Raw genomic sequence first — 18,897 nt, 5'->3', positions numbered from 1 at the left:
ATGGTTACACACCTGCCCCAGTCACACCCTGAGGTACAGTCTGTGTCCCACTATTTGCCAGTCTCCAGTGCTTTCCTCTGAGAAGGTACAACTCACTTCCTTGCTTCCATCCTGGCAGACGGAACCAGCTGCTCTCCTTCCCCAGCAGGTGAACAGATCCGAATTTGAATCCCCCAACAGCCCTGTCAAGGTGAATGCTATTTCTTCACCAGTTCTGCCAGCAGCAGCATCGTTTCCCTACTGGCTGCTCTGACCAGCTGCACGGCTTTATCCTTGGTGGGTCCAACAGGCTCTTCCTCCATAGACAGGTATCAATCAGCCCCTTCATTAACACACAGAATACAGCCAGATAGTGCTGACCTGTGACAGTCACAACCAGCTCCACTGGTCAGTCCGGCCAGACACAACCTCTTACATAGGGTGACCAGGCAGCAAGTGTGAAAAATCGAGATGGGGGTGGAGGGCAATAGGAGCCTCTATAAGAAAAAGACCCCAAAATCGTGACTGTCCTTATAAAATCGGGACATCTGGTCACCCTAATAGCAGATGAAATTCAATGTTGACAAATGCAAAGTAACGCACATCGGAAAATATAATCCCAACTCTAAATAGAAAACGATGGGGTCTAAATTAGCTGTTACCACTCAAGAAAGAGATCGTGGAGTCATTGTGGATAGTTCTCTGAAAACATCCATTCAGTGTGCAGCAGCAATCCAAAAAGCTAACAGAATATTGGGAATTATTAAGAAAGGGATAGATAATAAGACAGAAAATATCATATTGCCTCAATCTAAATCGATGGTCTGCCCACATCTTGAATACTGTGTGAATTTGGTCACGCCAGCTCAAAAAAGACACATTAGATTTGGAAAGGGCAACAGAAATGATTAGGGGTATGGAACACCTTCCCTATGAGGAGAGATTAAAAAGACTGGGACTTTTCAGCTTGGAAAAGAGACGACTAGGGGGGTTGAAAATCATGAACATTGAATAAGGAAATGTTATTTATTTCTTCAGATAACATAGAAACTAGGGGCCACCCAATGAAATTATAGGCAGCAGATTTAAAACAAACAAAAGAAAGTATTGCTTCATAGTCAACCTGTGGAACTCTTTGCAAAGGGATGTTGTGAAGGCCAAAACTATAACAAGGTTCCAAAAAGAACTAGAGAAGTTCCTGGAGGACAGGTCCATCAATGGCTATTAGCCAGAGTGGGAAGGATGCAACCCCATGTTCTGCATGGCCCTAGCCTCTGTTTGCCAGAAGCTGGGAGTGGGTGACAGGGGATGGATCACTGGGTCACCTGTTCTGTTCATTCCCTCTGGGGCACCTGGCATTGACCACTGTCAGAGGACATGACACTGGGCTAGATGGAACCTTTGGTCTGACCTAGTGTGGCCGTTTTTATATAGAATCCAGGTGTAGCTGCCCCCACTAGATTCCACTCCCCTCCCAGAGCTGAGATAGAGCCCAGGAGTCCTGACGGGGTCGCTCGCTCCACAGAGTTAGTAACAAAGTACTAACAAACATTAACATTTTAAACCTAACCTGTCTCCCTTAAGTGACTTGCCACAAGATGTCATAACATGTTAGTATTAGAGCTGAGTGGATCTAATATTTATTTAATTTCCTTTCTTTTATATAGGAATTAGAGTGCCTAAGTAGCCCCTGGAATCACAATTCAAGTTGCCTCCACTTACCAAAATCTGAAATGGTGCCCCTGCTGGCTAGGTGGAGAGAAGGGCCCTGCAGCATGCAAGGCAGGTTTCCTGGGATGACTAATTGAATCTATTTCCCCATGTTAAGTATCCTCACATCTTCTATGGGCCATCTTGATTATCACTTCAAAAGTTATTTTAGTCCTGCTGATGATAGCTCATCTCAACTGATTGGTCTCTCCCTGGTTAGCCAACGATGTAATGTCTGGCTCAGTTGTCTAGTCTTGCTACATCCCAAGACTTTCAATGGCAAAGCCTCCGAGACAATTGCAAACCATCGAAACCACTTGGCAGAAAAAAAGGAACCTTGCAACAGACAAGGGATCATCCTGCCTGGGAATAGAAACAAAAGACGTTTTCAGTGTAACACTGAAGGGGAGAGGCCCCCTGAATCCATTCACTGAGGAAACATCTTGCTGAATGGGGGTGTTTCATGAACGTTTGGAGCCTGCTTCCTGTGACACTAGCGAATTCCGCAACAGACTGAACTTTTGGGGTGTGGGGGGGAATTATTTTGCCAGCTAGGAAAGGGAACTATTGATAAGTGTGGCCCTAGTCTGCATTTCATGATTTTGTTTTGTATTGTAACCACTGGTTTCAACTGCTCTCTTGTTTCTAGTGGACTCTGTATTCTCTCTAAAATAAACCTTCTCTTGTTTCACTACAAGTGCTGTGTGGTTCACAGGAGCAATGATTTAAGGTGAAACTGGTAAAGTGGGATATGTTGCTCCTTTGGGGACAGAGGCTCTGGGTTTTCTGGGAGTAGCAGCATCAGGGGCTGGATATCACAGGGGATTGCTTCAAGGGGACTGGGGTCCACCTGTGAGGCAGAAGGGCCAGCCTAACCCTAGGAGAGTGCTTGAGTGGCTGACGAGCTGGGGGGTTAGGGAGCTAACCCCAGCCACAGCAGCAAGGCTCCCTCTGGCTACAGGGTGACTCACAGTCCTGGGTACCCCAAGAAAATCACAGGCAGCTAAACCCCAGACTTAAGCGCCAGGTTCAATTCCTCCATTTGCTTGTGGGGGAGAAAGGATTTGCACAAGGGTCTCCCACCTCCCAGGACAGGTTTCCTAACCACTGGGCAAAGGGATAGTCTGATGGAGGAGCCCTCGGTTTCAGCTGTCGTATGCTGGATCAACACCAAATCATTGGATCAGGGGGACTGGGCCCTGGATTTCCCACCTCCTAGGTCAGTCCCTACCCACCAGGCTTCACAGTCACGCTCTCTCTGGCCCAATGACTCCTCAAGCTGTGACTCGGTGTGGAGGGAGGAACAGGGAAGGGATGCAGTGAGGTTCTGCACGCTGAGAAGGAAGTGCTGCAAGACACAGCCAAGCAGAGGGACGGTTTAAGTCGTCTCTGGTCCAGAGATTGAGCGAGAGGGGAGGAGAGTGGAGGCTGGCAGGTCGCACTGGAGATGGTAGGTCTAGCACCTTCTTCTACCCGGGGACGTGGCTGGCTTCACCTGGGCAGTGTTTAGGGAGGAGTGAGGCAGGCAGAGGAGCTGCTGCTCACAAGGGAGAGCTACAAGCTGGCTCCTTAGCAACAGCCCCCACCCTCCGCCCCAGACACCTCTGAGTGTGGGGACAGGGGACAGTGCCAGGAACAGAGACCCCAAATGGCCCCCAGAGCAGGACCCTGCACGGGCAACAGGGACGATGCCCTGACAGTGCCGCACAGACCCCCACAGAAGGAAACTCCAGGTGGTGAGGGGGGTTGAGTTCTGTCCTGTGCTCAACTCTCCAAGATTAATTGAAATGAGACCACCCAGCTTCAACCAGCAGAGCCCCACTGCCCAGCCCTGAGCTGTCAGGGGAGCCCCCCCCCCACTGCCCAGCCCTGAGCTGTCGGGGAGCCCCCCACCCCACTGGCCAGTCCGGAGCTGTCAGGGGAGCCCCCTCCTGCCCCCATCACCCAGCCTTGAGTTGCCAAGGGAGCCCCACCACTGCCCAGCCCTGAGCTGAGGCGAGCCCCCTCATGCACCCACACCCAGCCCTGAGTGGCCAGGGAGAGAACCCCTCCCCACCCCCCAGCCCAGCCCTGAGCGGATAAGGAGAGCCCCCACTCCCACTGCTGTGCAATTGGGCTTTCACCCAGTCACCTGGGCTGGGAGGCTCTCTCTCCCCCAGCACACCCATGAATATCCCCTGCACATCAGCTCCAGAGTCTGACCTGGGAAGCAGAGCTAAAGGTTAAAAACTGCATGGGGGCGGGGGCTCTTCCCCGCTTTCCCCTTCCCTTCCTTTCTGCCGTCCCTCCAGAGCTCCTACACTAATGACTTTACTGAATGCTGCCAATGGCTCCCTGGGGCCCCCAATTCCAGCCAGGTGGCTGGGACAGCCGGGCTTTGTGGGGTCACTGGGAAGAGAATAGCAGCAACCCCAGCATGAGGATTGGTTGAGAAAGTGGAGATGGGAGCCAGCCAGCTACCCCCGGGAAGCTGAGACCCGGCTGAGAGGAACAGCCAGCACTGCAGCCTTTGCCACACCACCACCCTAGCCTAACCGGTTCAGAGCCCCCCTCCGTTCCCCCAGATCTCTGGGCAAGGCTGGGCTCAGCCCCTGTTGGGAAGATGCCAGAGGGTTCTGCAGTGTGTTTTACACCCACACGCTGCCTCTCACAGCCCCGGTCTACAGGAACTAATCAGAGATCGTGTCTGTGTCAGCTCAGTGTGTCCAATATGCCTGGAGCTGCCTGCTGGGAAGCACAGAGGGGTTTATGGACATGTTTTTCTGACCCCCAGGGCAGCGCCGGAGGACTCTGCTCCAGACCAAGGGCTTGGGGATGTGGCTGGAATGGCGCCCGACTCCTGTGCTTTGCCGCCATTAGCTGGGGTGAGCCTTCCTGCAGCTCTGGTGGCCTGCCGCTGACCCTGCCAGGGGAGAATTCACAGACTACCCCTGGGAAAGCCCTGGGAGGGGAGAGGTGTTGTGGCACCATCAGTTACTCCTGCTCCGCCCAGGCCAGGGGCTGATGAACTCCTCTGCACAGGCATGGTACAGGCCAGGTCTCTCCTCTGCAAGTGCCTCCCGGGGCCTGCTGACTGCACTGGGAATGTCTGGATCTAGAGGTGAAAGTAACTTAAAGGACTTACCGGTACGCCAGAGACCTCAGCAGGGGGTGTGGCCTCAACCAAAAGAGGCAGGTCCTTTAAATACCCGGGCCCTTTAAATGAAAATTTAAAGGCCCCGGAGGTACCAGCTGCAGAGGCGGTTAATCTCAAAGTGTTTTGGCTTCAGGGGTTTTAAAGAAAACATTGCACTGAATTTTTGTTTGATCCTGGGAAAAGTGTGTTTCTTCACATTTCTCATCATCAAAACTTAATCTTTCCCCCAAATTTCCCCTTTGCACAGATAAGCAATAGCCCAATAAGCAAAAATGTTGGAAAATTCTCAGCAACTGAAAAGTCAAGGGTTAGAATGGAAACCTTTCGGCATCCTTAACTGTAGGTGTCCCTGCTCTGACTATTATCAATTTGCCTCCCAGTCGGGCCTAAAGGTTCCAGTTGGGACTCTGTCTAACTGGACAGTCTGGGAAGGCCAGGTTAGTGGAATATGAGTATCCCTGGACCTTACCTGTTACCAGTGTGGAGAATTGTGACAGTGAAGGAAATGTTCCTGTGTATGTTAAGGGTAATGACTTGCCTGTGAAGGGAGCTACCCCAATCTCCAAGCAATGGTCCCTGAACAGCCATGTGTGCTAGGACAAGGGAAAGGATATCCCAAGCCGTTTGTCTGTTAAAGGGGACTGTTTCTCCAGTTCTTTTCTGTTTGTAGAGCAGACAGAAGAAGTCTTTGAAGTCTGTAAAAAGCCAGTAGCTGTGCCTAGTAGGGGCAAAAAGGAATTGTTTCCATGGGCTCATAAGGGCCATTGTTAATAGTAAACAGTCTCTCTTCTGAGGAAAGTGTGTTGGTGCCTAGTGGCCAAAGTGTTTCAAATGAAAATGAATCCACTGAATTTGCTTTGAAAAAATCCATGGTGGGGAGCTTTGAGGAGATTTCAGGTGGAATAAAAATTGTTAGGGAGTTTAAACAGCACTATAAGCTTAACCAGCTTGTCGGGGACAAAATGGTGTTGGGACAGGACTGTCTCCATGTTGATTCTTTGAGTAAACAGTCTGCATCTCTGGTTCAGAGGGAAGACTGCACAGCTGAATCTGCAGAGCAGGAGGACAGCTGTGCAGTGCATCCCTCGAGAATATAGGGATGGCAGGCAAACTCTGAACTCTAGATATTTTGGATATGACTTATAGTCTCTTAGTGGACGTGACATCGATTCCCTGTAGAAGCAGAGGCTGGTAATGGAAGGAGAAAAGAACCTTGAGTCTAACATGCTAGTGAAAATGGATGGTGTCTCTTTAAGACTGTGCACCTGATCGCCCCTTCCCTCCTCCGCCTGCATCTTGTGTCATCACTTGCACCTGTGCAAAGGAAAGAAAGCAGAATTGCTTTATTTTACACACACTTTGCACAGTATAATTGACTGCACAAGGTGCAGCAGAATAATGGCCTGTGTTTCTGGCTTTCATAGATTTTAAGGCCTGGCAGGGATCAGTATGAACATCTACACTGACCTTCTGCATAACACAGGACACAGAATCTCGCTTAGTAATTCCTGCATCAAGCCCAGAACTTCTTTGAGCTAAATCACATTAGAAGCAAGAAGGTGACCAAGGACAGGGTAGGCCCGTTATTCAACGGGGCGGGGAGGGTGGGAAACAGTAACAGAAAGTGTGGAAATGGCAGAAGTGCTAAATGACTTTTTTGTTTCAGTTTTCACCAAAAAGGTTAGTAGTGATTGGACGTCTCACAAAGTGAATGCCAGTGAAAATGAGGAAGGATCTGAGACGAAAATAGGGAAAGAACAAGTTAAAAATTTCTTATCTAAGTTAGATGTCTTCAAGTCACCAGGGTCTGATGAAATACACCCTAGACTGGGGAGGTATCTGAGCCATTGGCGATTATCTTCAAAAAGTCATGGAAGAGGGGAGAGATTCCAGAGGACTGGAAAAGGGCAAATCTAGTGCCCATCTATGAAAAGGGAAATAAGGACAATTTGGGGAATTACAGGCCAATCAGTTTAACTTCAGTTTCCAGAAAGATAATGGAGCAAATAATTAAGCAATCAATTTGCAAATACCTAGAAGATAATAAGGTGATAAGTAACAGTCAGTGTGGATTTGCCAAGAACAAATCATGTCAAACCAACCTAATAGCTTTCTTTGACAGGTTAGCAAGACTTGTGAATAGGGGAGAAGCAGTAGATGTGGTATCTCTGGGCTTTAGTAAGGCTTTTGATATTGTCTCGCAAGACCTTCTCATAAACAAACTAGGGAAATTCAACCTAGATGAAGCTACTAGAAGGCGGGTGCATAACTGATTGGAAAACCATTCCCAGAGAATATCAGAGGGGTAGCCGTGTTAGTCTGGATCTGTAAATGCAGCAAAGATTCCTGTGGCACCTGATAGACTAACAGACATATTGGAGCATGAGCTTTTGTGGGTGAATTCCCACTTCGTCAGATGCAAGATTCCCAGAGAGTAGTTATTATCAGTTGTTCATAGTCAAGGTACAAGACCATATTAAGTGGGGTCTCACAGGGATCAGTTCTGTTCAATATTTTCAACAACGATTTAAATAATGGCATAGAGAGTACACTTATACAGTTTGCAGATGATACCAAGCTCGGAGGGGTTGCACATGCTTTGGAGAATAGGATCAAAATTCAAACTGATGTGGACGAACTGGAGAAATAGGATGAAATTCAGTAAGGACACGTAGGAAGGAACAATCAGTTGCACACATACAAAATGGGAAATGACTGCCTAGGAAGGAGCACTGCAGAAAGGGATCTGGGGATCATAGTGGATTACCAACTAAATATGAGTCAACAGTGTAACATTGTTGCAAAAAAAAGCACAAATATTCTGGGATGTATTAGCAGGAGTGTTGTAAGCAAGACACGAGAAGTCATTCTTCTGCTCTACTCCGAGCTGATTAGGCCTCAACTGGAGTATTGTGTCCAGTTCTGGGCACTGCATTTCAGGAAAGATGTGGACAAACTAGAGAAAGTCCAGAGAAGAGCAACAAAAAATGATTAAAGGTTTAGAAAACATGACCTATGAGGGAAGATTGAAAAATATTGGGTTTGTTTAGTTTGGACAAGAGAAGACTGAGGGGGGACATGATAACAGTTTTCAAGTACATAAAAGATTGTTACAAGGAGGAGGGAGAAAAATTGTCGTCCTTAACCTCTGGGGATAGGACAAGAAGCTATGGGCTTAAATTACAGCAAGGGCAGTATAGGTTGGATATTAGGAAAAAGTTCACTGGGGATTTTTAAGAGCAGGCTGGACAAGCACCTGCCAGGGCTGGTCTGGTTATTACTTAGTCCTGCCTTGAGGGCAGAGCACTGGAGTAGGTGACCTATTCTATTGAAGTCCCTTCCAGTCCTGTGCTTTGATGATTCTATACTGTTCAATACAGATGTACTTAGCCCTGCCATGAGAGCAGGGGACTGGACTAGGTCCTTTCCAGTCCTACAAGTCTATATTCTATGTTGATTAAAAAACAGCACCATACAAAATCAGAATATCAGAGGCCTTAGAGAAGTCTAAGGGTTAGTCTAAACTCGATGTTGCTGCGCCAGTGTCGCATGTGTGGTGAAGATGCTCTATGCCGACGGGAGAGCACTCTCCCATTGGCACTATAAATACACCTCCATGAGAGGCAGCAGCTGTGTCTGTGGGAGAAGCTCTTCCGCTGACATAGCACTGTCCACACCAGTGCTTAGGTCAGTAAGTGGTAGTGTGTACAAGCCCTAAGTGTATTATGTCGACAGTTACCTTTATCAACCAAATTCATCATCAAAAAATATATCAAGTTTGCTTGCCTGGGATTAAAGTCAGACTAACCAGCTGTTAGTTTTCCAGGTCACCCTGTTTACCCTTTTAAAATACTGGCACAACATTAGCTTTTGTTCCTCTTCTCTGGAAAATCCCCATTGTGCAAAGAGTTATTAAAAATGAAACGGTTCAGCAAGCTCCTCGGCCAATTCGTTTATATGCTTTTGGGTGCAAGTTATCCAGTCCTGCAGAATAAAAAAAGTTTACCTGTAACATTTCTAGTTTACATCCTGCCTATACTGATGGAATAGAAAGTATTTCATCCCCTGCACTCATGGAATAAGACAGAAATACATCGTCCTGCTCTTTGTTCTGTAGAGTGTTGTGCTGGTTAGCAGCACTGCTTAATAAAAAATAATAATAATATTGGGGGCAGGCAGTGGGGTCTAGTGCACAGGCGGGGGCAGCGCTTCCAGGGGCTCTAACCACCCCAAAATTTGTCTTAGCCCTGTTGCAGCAGCTGCCACTCTGCAGCTGCCCAGCTCTGAAGGCAGAGTGGAGAGAGCAGAGGCTGCTGGGAGGCCCCCAGCTCCAGCAGCAGCAGAGAAATAAACCTGGGCAGAGGACTGGGGTACCTGAGAACAGCCCCTGTCAGCAGCCAACACCTCCACTGCCCGATCCCGGCCTCTGACTTGGCCATGGAGAAGGGCTACAAAGAGGGGTGGAGCCTTGTGGCAATGGGGGGCTCAGCCCCCCAATTTTCTGTCTGGCCCATCTCAGCCCCCCCTACTGGGAAGAGACTGGTGGGGACCCTGTGCCTAGGGAATAAGGAAACTCCCCCTCTACAGCATCTCTTGGTCTTCTCCCACCCTGAGCCAGTGAGCTCCTCAGGGCAGGGACTGGCTCTGACAGTACGTACCGGGCCTGACACACGGGGCTGGGGACTAGTGGCTGAGGACTCGAGGTGCAGTGGGAATAAGTATAAATAACAACAACGATGATCATTGTCTTTTCCTTCCATCTCGTGTTTTCCTCACATCAACTTCCCTTTTTGTCTATTTTACTTCCCCTTTCCTTAGGCCCCTACAATTTTCTATCCCTCTCCCCTGCTTTCTCGTCCTGCCACCTTCCTTTTGTCTTGTGCCTCCCATCTCTGTCGCCCTTCTTTGACCCCCCACAAGTCTTTGGTTGGCCCATTGCTGTTGAGATTTGCCTCCCTGGAGCAGACATTCCACTGTGGGGCCTGCAGGCCCAATTCCCTACATCTGGACTTCTCTCTAGACACCTAGGAGCCACCCAGTGCTCTCTGGCTGGCACTTAGGGAGAGGCCCCTGGAGCCCGTACGGCAGGCTGGAGCCAGTGGGGCAGGCCGGCTAACAGTGCCAGCAGGGCCTGTGCAAACTGCCCAGTCTGAGCCCTCCCCACTCACCGCTCTGAACTTCATGCCGTGACCTGCAGCAGGGAGTTCCTGCTCGTGCACTTGGCTTCCTTGTAGAGAAATGGAAACATTCTGCAGTGGATCATTTGCAAACAATTTTGTTTGATTTAATTCTTCCTCCTGTTGCAAGAATTTCATAAAGTGACACTGAACTTTGTGTTTCAGGAGCTGCAGAAAATACTGCTGCTGTCATTGTGGTGAATCAGACACCCCCTTCTATCCGTGCAAAGGAAGGGTCAGAGTTCACCATCGAGTGTACATTCAACACAAGCAATAATTCAATCAAGTGGTTTATTGAATGGAATAAAACCAGAAACAATGTAACAGCCAAGGTGAACAATGTAACAGATCGAATCATATTCTCAGCAGATACAGAAAAGAGGTCTCTTTCCCTCACTGTGAAGAAAGCCGACGTCACTGATTCTGGAACCTACGTATGTGGGGTTGGGAGAAAAGATGGGACATATCCTGGGACTGGAACCCAAGTGACCATCAATGGTAAATACCAGCATTTCCTTCTCTGTTCTACAAAACCCTTCGGGGGAGCTCAGGACACTGGCCTGGTTCCAGGGAGCTGGGGCAGGTGGTGCTGGGGGAGGTGGAGCAGCACAAAGTGTAAAGGGCAGAGCTGTGGGCAAAACTGGGGCACATTCTGTGGTACACACAATGGTCCTGATCCTGCATTGCACTGATTTCTGTGGGGGGGTTGGCTGCACAAGGAATGCAGGGTCAAGCCCCAGATATTCAACAACTGTTTTGAGATGGGGTGTGAGGGGAGGTTTCTAACTGGCTAAGCCTGTGAGCCCTTTCACGCAACTTCAGAGACAAGGTGGGTGAGGGAATATCTTCCACTGGACCAACTTCTGTTGGTAAGAGAGAGAGAGAGAGAGACAAGCTTTCCAGCTTACACAGGGCTCTTCTTCAGCTCTTGGAAACTTAGATCTCATCTACACTACAGACCTATGTCGCCATAACTACGTTGCTCCCAGGTGTGAACAATCCACACCTCCGAGCGACCTACTTCGTTACACCGACCGAACCTCCTGTGTGGACAGTGGTGCAGCTGGGCTGATGCAGTATTTTAAGTACAGATGTGCCCTTACTCAGAGTGTCACCGGTAAATACAAGGTACAACAGCCGGTTTAGCATAAGTAGTTAACACCTATTTCAAGGGACCATTCAAGGCAGGGTGGCCCGTTAACACTTCTGCAGTCATAGGACAAAAAAAGGGGGTTAGGGGGTTACAGATTGTTGTAATAAGCCATAAATCCAGTGTCTCTGTTCAGTCCATGATTTTTAGAGTCTAGCAGAGTTACGAATTTAAGCTCCCAGGCTCGTCTTTTGAAAGCGTTGTGCAGGCTTCCTTTGAGGATGAGGACCACTCTGTACCTGACCTGTGAGACGTGTTCCCCACAGGAGACAGGGTGGTTTTGTCTTTTATCATTTCCCTGTGTGAGTTCATTCAAGAGCACAGCGATTGTCTGGTTTCACCCACATCGTTGTTATTGGGGCATTTAGTGCGCTGGGTGAGGTACCCTACAGGTTGTGATAGGCTTGTGTAGGATCCGTGGATCTTGAAAGGTGAGTTGTGGGGAGTGTTGATCATTGTAGCAGTGGATCTATGTCTGCAGATTTTGCATCTGTTGTTCTGGCAGGATCTGGTGCTGCTTTGAGTTGGTGTGTCCTGGTCTGTGGGCAGCTTGCTTCTGATGATGCCCTGGGAGAGGCTGGGGGGTTGTTTGAAGGTCAGAAGTAGGGGATCAGGAAAGACGTGTTTCAGGATGTGGTCCCCATGGAGTATGGGTCATAGCTGTTTGATGATACCCCGTAGGGGTTCCAGTGTAGTGTGGTAGGTAGCAATTGATGTGCAGTCAGAGGAGGTTTTATTTCTGAATTCAAGCATGTTCTCTCAGGGTATTTGGACAGGCCACTCCATGATGCAATCTACTTCTCTAGTAGAATGTCCTTGTTTGGTGCAGGCAGTTTTGAGTGTGTTAAGGTGTGTATCCCAGACTGCCTCCTAGGAGCGTATTCTGAGCTATCTGAATGCCTGGGTGCTGGCTGGTGAGTCTTGCCCACAAGCTCAGGGTTTAACTGATCACCATATTTGGGGTCGGGAAGGAATTTTCCTCCAGGGCAGATTGGCAGAGTCCCTGGGGGTTTTTTCGCCTTCCTCTGCAGCATGGGGCAAGGGTCACTTGCTGGAGGATTCTCTGCACCTTAAAGTCTTTAAACCACGATTTGAGGACTTCAATGGCTCAGACACAGGTTTGTTACAGGAGTGAGTGGGTGAGATTCTGTAGCCTGTGTTGTGCAGGAGGTCAGACTAGATGATCATAATGGTCTCTTCTGACCTTAAAGTCTATGATTACAGATATCTTAGTTGTTTGGCGTGGTTACTGGGTTTATGACATGAGGTGTGGTGATCTGTGGGTTTCTTGTCTAGGGTTGTCTGTAGGGTTCCATTGTCGAAGCGGAGGGTGGTGTCCAGGAAGTTGATGCTAGTGTGGGAGTGTTCCCCAGAGAGTTTAATGGGTGAATTTAATGTTGAATTTGTGGTGGAAATCTGTGTGGTAGTTTAAGCATTGTATTGTGTTGTGGTGCTGGGAGTACGTCTCACAGACCTGAGGATGAGCTCTATGGAGCTCGAAAGCTCATCCCTCTCACCAACAGAAGTTGGTCCAATAATAGATATTACCTCACCCACCTTGTCTCTCTAATATCCGGGAACTGACACAGCTACAGTGCACTCAACGTGATGGCGTTTCTCTTTGTCTGTGACAATAATTTGGAACACCACAGCCCATCACTTCCAAAATTTCTGGGAGTATTGAAGGCATCACTGGGCAGAACTCTGTTGATATTGGGGGAATCAGAAAACCCAAAGGGGAAAAGTGGGGGACACATGCAGTGCCTGCTCCCTGTTTAGCAGAGTAACAGCTTGGAGCAAAGCCAGCTCTGCAACTGTCTAACTCAAAGAACCAGTTTGTAGCACCAATTAACACTTTCCAGTAGAAAAACATTCCTCTCTCATCTCTGCTCCTTCCCCCAGTAGAGTGTAACATGCTGACACTCTGGCTGTCCCAGGCAGAAAGAGGAGAACTAATAACAGTGGGGAAGGGAGGAGGGGAAGGCTCACGGAGCCCCTGGCATGGGGAGGATGGGGGACCTGATCTGGGGACAATGCTGGAATGAGGGTACAGCCAAAGCCCTGAGCATGCAGGGAGAATGGGGGCCCTGGAAGGATGGAAAGGGAGAGAATTAGGGCACAGAGAGCTCCTGGCTTGGGGCAGAATTGGGGACTGTAGCATGGGGGGGAAGAAATGGGACACACACAGAGCTCCTGGCACAAGGGTGGGGGTTAGGGAGTCCCTGAAATGGAGGGGGATGGGAGGTGGCACCCAAGGACCTTGTGGGGACAGAGGGATGCAAAGAGTCCCTGGTGCATGCAATGTGCTTGACCCACCGAATCAACAAGACGTGGGCATCCCTCTAGTTTAGCCCCCGAATAGTCCAACCCAAACCCACAACGGGTTGAGCAGAGTCACGATGAAGTTGTTTGCTCAGTAATAGGTTATTGTTAAGTTTTGCTTTGCAATAGTGCTCAGAGGCCTCAACCAACATGTTGGGCCCACTGCACTAGGCCCTGTACACTAGAGCTGGTGGTTTCAGTTTGTGAGACGTTTCGTTATTTCAGAACTGGCTTCATTCCAAACCCAGACGGACAAGGACTGCACCAGGGCCAGGGACCCGAGGGCTTCCAGAGTCCCAGACGCCAGTTACCAGCTGCCTGCTGAGGAGCAGAGCAGCCTGGGGAGTCACTGACCCAGGCCTCTAGGAGCCCTGGGATCTCCAGCCCGGGGCAGTCTGCATGGCGGGAGCTACCCCAGAGCTGCACCCCTGGGAGCTGGTCCTGGAACTTCCAGGCTTTCAGCTCCATGGCAGGGACACTGGAAAGCGCCGGGAGCCCTGGCTCGGACAGGGAGCCTAGCAGACAGCAAGAGCCCCTAGAGACCTGGCACTGCCACAGAGTGGGGAACCCATCTGCCCTAATCTAGCTGGGGGTCATGGGACATAAAAACAGCCAGACTGGGTGAGACCACACAGGGCTTTAGGCCCTTCAATCCAACATCTGGGGGCCATGAAGATCCTCAAACCCCTGCTCAGCTGCCGCCTGGCCCTGGAGCTGCTGAAGTTTCCAGCAGTAAAACCAGTGCTAAAGACTTGCTGACACTCTCTCGCTATGCTGTAAGCACAGCCCTGCCCAGAATAACGGTTGCACCTGATCCTCACTCCTCTGCCATTGCCAGCAGAAGTGCATCATGTCTCAGAACTGCCCATTCCACGTCCTTCAGTGAATCCCATTTTTCTGTAATGAAGGAGAATTGGCCACCCTCTCTCTTGCCCTGCATTGGGCTGGTGGAGGGAAATAGGTCTCAAGAAGGTTTTGAATGTGAGGAATTTGGCAGGCGTCAGGCGTACACAAGGTTCGGGTAAGAAGTCACATTGTTGGAGGGGGTTTGTCTAGACTGAAGCTTCTGGGGTTACCTGCTCACTAAACACAGCAGAAAAGACTTGACATGCACGATACAGCTCTATATGGGGCCAAACGAAAGAACATCAGATTAAACTCTTAACAAGCAGGGGAAACTAAACAGCAGGACTGGAGAGATTCATTTTGTACATCTGCCCTTGTCTGCTGGCACATGGAACAATTTCTCAATGAAGGTGCCATCATCTGTGTTTTTCTTTCTGCAGAAATTACAGACCTGATGGTGAAATCAAACTCCAACCAGTGTCAGTGATTTAGAAGGCTCAGAACTCACCATGAATTGTACATTCAAGACAGTCAATAACCACAGCCCCATGTATGTGCGATGGTATAACTATGGGACCGAGGGACTAAAGCAAGAGCTGGTGAAGGAGAGTGAGGTGATCACAACCCTGCATTTGGCCAATGAGTTTGCCTCTCTCACTTTGAAGAATGTGAATTCATCTAATACAGGAACCTACGTGTGTGAGGTGGGGATCACAGCAAGGAAACCTCTCTGTGTCAGGCGCTGGAACCCAGGTGACCATCAGTAAGTGTCAGCAAGCCTCATACGTGCTTCCTACTATGAGATCCAGATACTATCAGCTTCCTACAGAGCGATGGAGCAGGAGCAGGGAAAGCCGTGCTGAGAGCAGTGCTTAGTCTGTGCCAGGCTTGGCAATCCATAGCCCCGGCACTCCTGGGCAGGGCATAAAAGGCATCTGGAGCAACACTTGGTGCACCTGAGAATCTGTTTCCTCCTTTCTACATATCATATATACTCAATCATAAATAAAGTGGCTTATAAGGTGACCCCCACCCCCCAAGATGCATAAGTAAAAATGGAAAAAATTTATAACCCATTCATAAGGCCGACCCTATAATTCAGGGGTCAGCAAACTTTGGCTCCCAGGCCATCAGGATAAGCCGCTGGTGGTCCGAGATGGTTTGTTCACCTCGAGCATCCGCAGGCACGGAGGTAACCTAAGTAAACAGAGTGTCCCAGAGCGCCAGCTGCTTACCCTGATGGGCCGGGACAGCAACTCGTAAGGACATTTTTTTGGGGGGGGGGGGGAAGCTAGAAGTTGGGGGAGTAACCCCTGTGACCACCACCCACATGACCCACCCCTAACCCAGGACCCCCACGCTCTCCCCATCCCATCCCTTCCCACCTTATCTGGGGAGGATGTCTCTGACCTGGCTGGAGCTGCTCCGGCAGGCTGGGCAGCGCGGCTGCAGCCTGCTCCGGTGGGCCAGACCGGGCAGTGCGGCCGCAGCATGTTCCAGCAGCTGGGCCGGGTGGCATGGCCGCAGCGTGCTCCAGGGGGCTGGGCGGGGCACGGCCTTGCAGCCTGCTCTGGGGGGTGAGGCCAAGCAGAACGACTGCAGCCTGCCAGCCCCGGAGCTGCAGCTGCTTCAGAGGCTGGGGGGAGAGCAGCGTGGCCAGAAGTGGAGAGACTCTGGCCCCGCCTCTGCCCTTCTGGCTCTGCTGCCTCTCCTTGCTCCCTCTGTTGGGGGGAGGGGCTGTGTCCCACCTCTCCCTCTCTATACCTGTTCGTAAGCCGACCCCCTTCTCTGGTGCTTCCCTTTTTACTAAAAAAATTCGGCTTATGAACGAGTATATACGCTAGGTTCTTTTACTGCCCTTATCAGCATAGTATCTGAGGCCCAGATTTGCAAAGGTATTTAACCATTGCTCCACTCAGCACTGGCAGGCCTAAGTGACTTAGGAGCCTCTCTCATTGGCAGTCAGTGGGGCACTAAATCACTTTTGAAAATAAAATGTGGGCCTGCTAAGTCACGTAGACTTTGCTCCACTCAGCACTGCAATGTGTAAATACCTTTAAAAAAATCTGGGCTTGAGCAGCTTCCGCCACGCATCAAGCCATGTGACTAACACCTGCCAGGTATGGTCCATTCTCTCTCTCATCCTCTCCCAAGAGGGGGAAGTGTGTGTGCAGTGGAGCATTTAGAGTAGGTTTTTAAATGCACTTAACTGACACCCACAGCTGAACCTGATGCTTGTGTAAATACAGATGTTCAGCAGTTGTCAACAGAATTACTTTTTGTGGAGGAGGTGAAGGTTCTAGTTAGTGCTGCAATCTGGTGCCAGTTCCAAGCATTGGGAAGTAGTGCGGCATCTCAGCACTGCTGCGTGCTGACTGGGGTAAATGCTGATTTTGTAATGGCGACCACTGGCAAGGAGCTTTAGGTAATTTGTAGATTTGGAATCCCCCTGTTATTCTTGCTCTGGGTAAGGATTCTGTCCAGGTCTCTAGTGTCTTGCTCAGCTAGGAATTCCCTACTCCTGCGGCAGAGTCAGCGGGCTGGTTGGCCTCATGGGAAGGTTCCCCTAGGCAGAGGGCTGAACACAGGCCGACGACCCCACAGGTCCCAGCAGCTGGCATAGGAAGAGGAACCTGCTGGGAAAAGGGGAGGCCAAGGAAACTGCCTGTGACACAGAAGGGGATAGGAAATTAAGGAAGGGGAGAAACAGTTTTTCATCTTTAAACTGTCCCTGCCACCCCTTTATTTATCCATCAGTCTCTGTCCCTCCTTTAGAGGCAAATATGTCCCTCTCGATCCCTGCATCCCACACTGACAGGTTTTTCTTGATTTCAGATAAAAGGAGAAATGCCTCCCACGTTGTTTTCGTCATCCGGTATGGTTCTCGGGGCCCTTGTTATAATCTTGGCTGTGATTATTATTACAGAGTGGGTGATCTCAGAAAAGAGGGGTGAGTGAAATGTCTGCAATGCAGTCACTGTGCAGAGTCAGCCACAGAGCTTGAGTTACACACGAGGTCCTTCTGCCTTTTCTTTCTGGGCAACTTCCCCGTGCCAGTGCGTTGAAACTGAGAAGCTGTTTCAGAGCCGGCTGGGACTGTTTTCTTGGCCTGTCCGTTCTAGTTTGTGTCGAACATTAAATCCGGCATCTCAGAATTAGAAGCACAGAGTTTAGGTTCCTGAAGGCCTTTAAACCTCTCAGGTCTCCCTTATCACAGCATCAATGATCATTTCCTATCGCTGTTTCTGTCCAACGTGCCCTGTTTATTTTTGGCTGGCTGGCATGCACGGAGCTAGTGCAGCACTTGGACAAGTGCGATGCACGTACTGCAGGAGTATTCTTTAGCTTCTAACTTACTGAGTCTGATTTTTCCCCACAGCTGCTGTCAGTCGGACGATATGAGGATCAGCTGTTACAGCGTACACCTGGAGATGGAGCTCTCAGACACCTGGTACCCAGGCATTCCCCCCAACGCCGTGTTGAGCATCCTGCCTGCCAGATTCTGCACCTGCAAATAAACCTTGATCTGAATGGAAGTTCACAGGTGTTCAGAATAAAAGAAACTCTTCTCTGACACCCCTCTTTGAGGCAGCAGAACCCGGTGATCGCTGATGGCTTAGGTAGTCTCAGTGGCATCTGAGCCATAGGAAAATATGAGATGAACATTTGTTACCTAAAGATTCCCCTTTGTGCTACCTTGCAATCAACTTTAGAGGCTCAATGGAACCCTTGAAGTGAAGATGCTCAGAACAAGGGCCCAAAACTCTTCCCTATAATTGGTTCAGCTGCTTGTCAGTCAAAGAGGAAATGGAAACATCTGCTGGGAATTGCTGTTCCGTGGGTTCAGATGGCCCCCTTGCTGAAGTCAACCAGCACACAGTTAACCACATGCTTAAGCGTTTGCAGGATTGAAGCCTCTATCAAGGACCATGTTTTTATAACAGGTTTTGTTAATTGTTTTACACATGCTGCTCAATTAGTTAGATTGTCCTTACACCCGAGGCTAAGGCTATGCACTTCCAAAGTGTATTTAATACAATTCCTGATAACTCTTGGAGCTATCTTTACCTTTGATGTACCCTATATTAGGGGACAACAAGAATACACAGTCCTTTTTTTTGAATCTTTTCCTGTGGCTCTTACACACACCGATTTCTTGTGGCAGTGAGTTCCACAGTTTTAATCACACATTACGGTTTAGAGTGGTTTTCTTTTATCAGTTTGAATTTCCGCACTCTTCTAATTGAGTTGAATCTCCCCTTGCGATTCTCATGTTTTAGCATGACAGAGAGAACAGAAACTTTCCCAATCTACCTATCTCTAGACCCAAGGTTAGTATTTTACATTGTCCTCGGCTATCCTGTTCTATATCACGTTTCTCTAAGGTAAATGATCCCAGTCTTCTCCATTTCTTGTCTTAAGTAGAGTTTTTCAATGACCCTTAGATTACTCCCTCAATTTGCTGTTCCTCTGAAACCCCACAATATTTCTTTTTGAGATGAGGCAGGTGAGCCAGACCTGAAACTGATAATTTCCAGATGAGGCTGCCAGCATGGATGTATATAGGGAGCATTATC

The 18,897-nt window shown here is 49.3% G+C and overlaps 1 pseudogene; it reads left to right on the top strand.

The window, feature by feature from the left end:
• LOC123349522 lies at window positions 1-17,838 on the top strand (annotated as a pseudogene).
• Window positions 17,839-18,897: the final 1,059 nt, after the last annotated feature.

Source organism: Mauremys mutica, chromosome 14 (assembly GCF_020497125.1).
Source record: "Mauremys mutica isolate MM-2020 ecotype Southern chromosome 14, ASM2049712v1, whole genome shotgun sequence".
Taxonomy (NCBI): Eukaryota; Metazoa; Chordata; order Testudines; family Geoemydidae; genus Mauremys; species Mauremys mutica.
The sequence above is the reverse complement of the archived record's forward strand: the minus strand, read 5'-3'. Positions and strand labels throughout refer to the sequence as shown.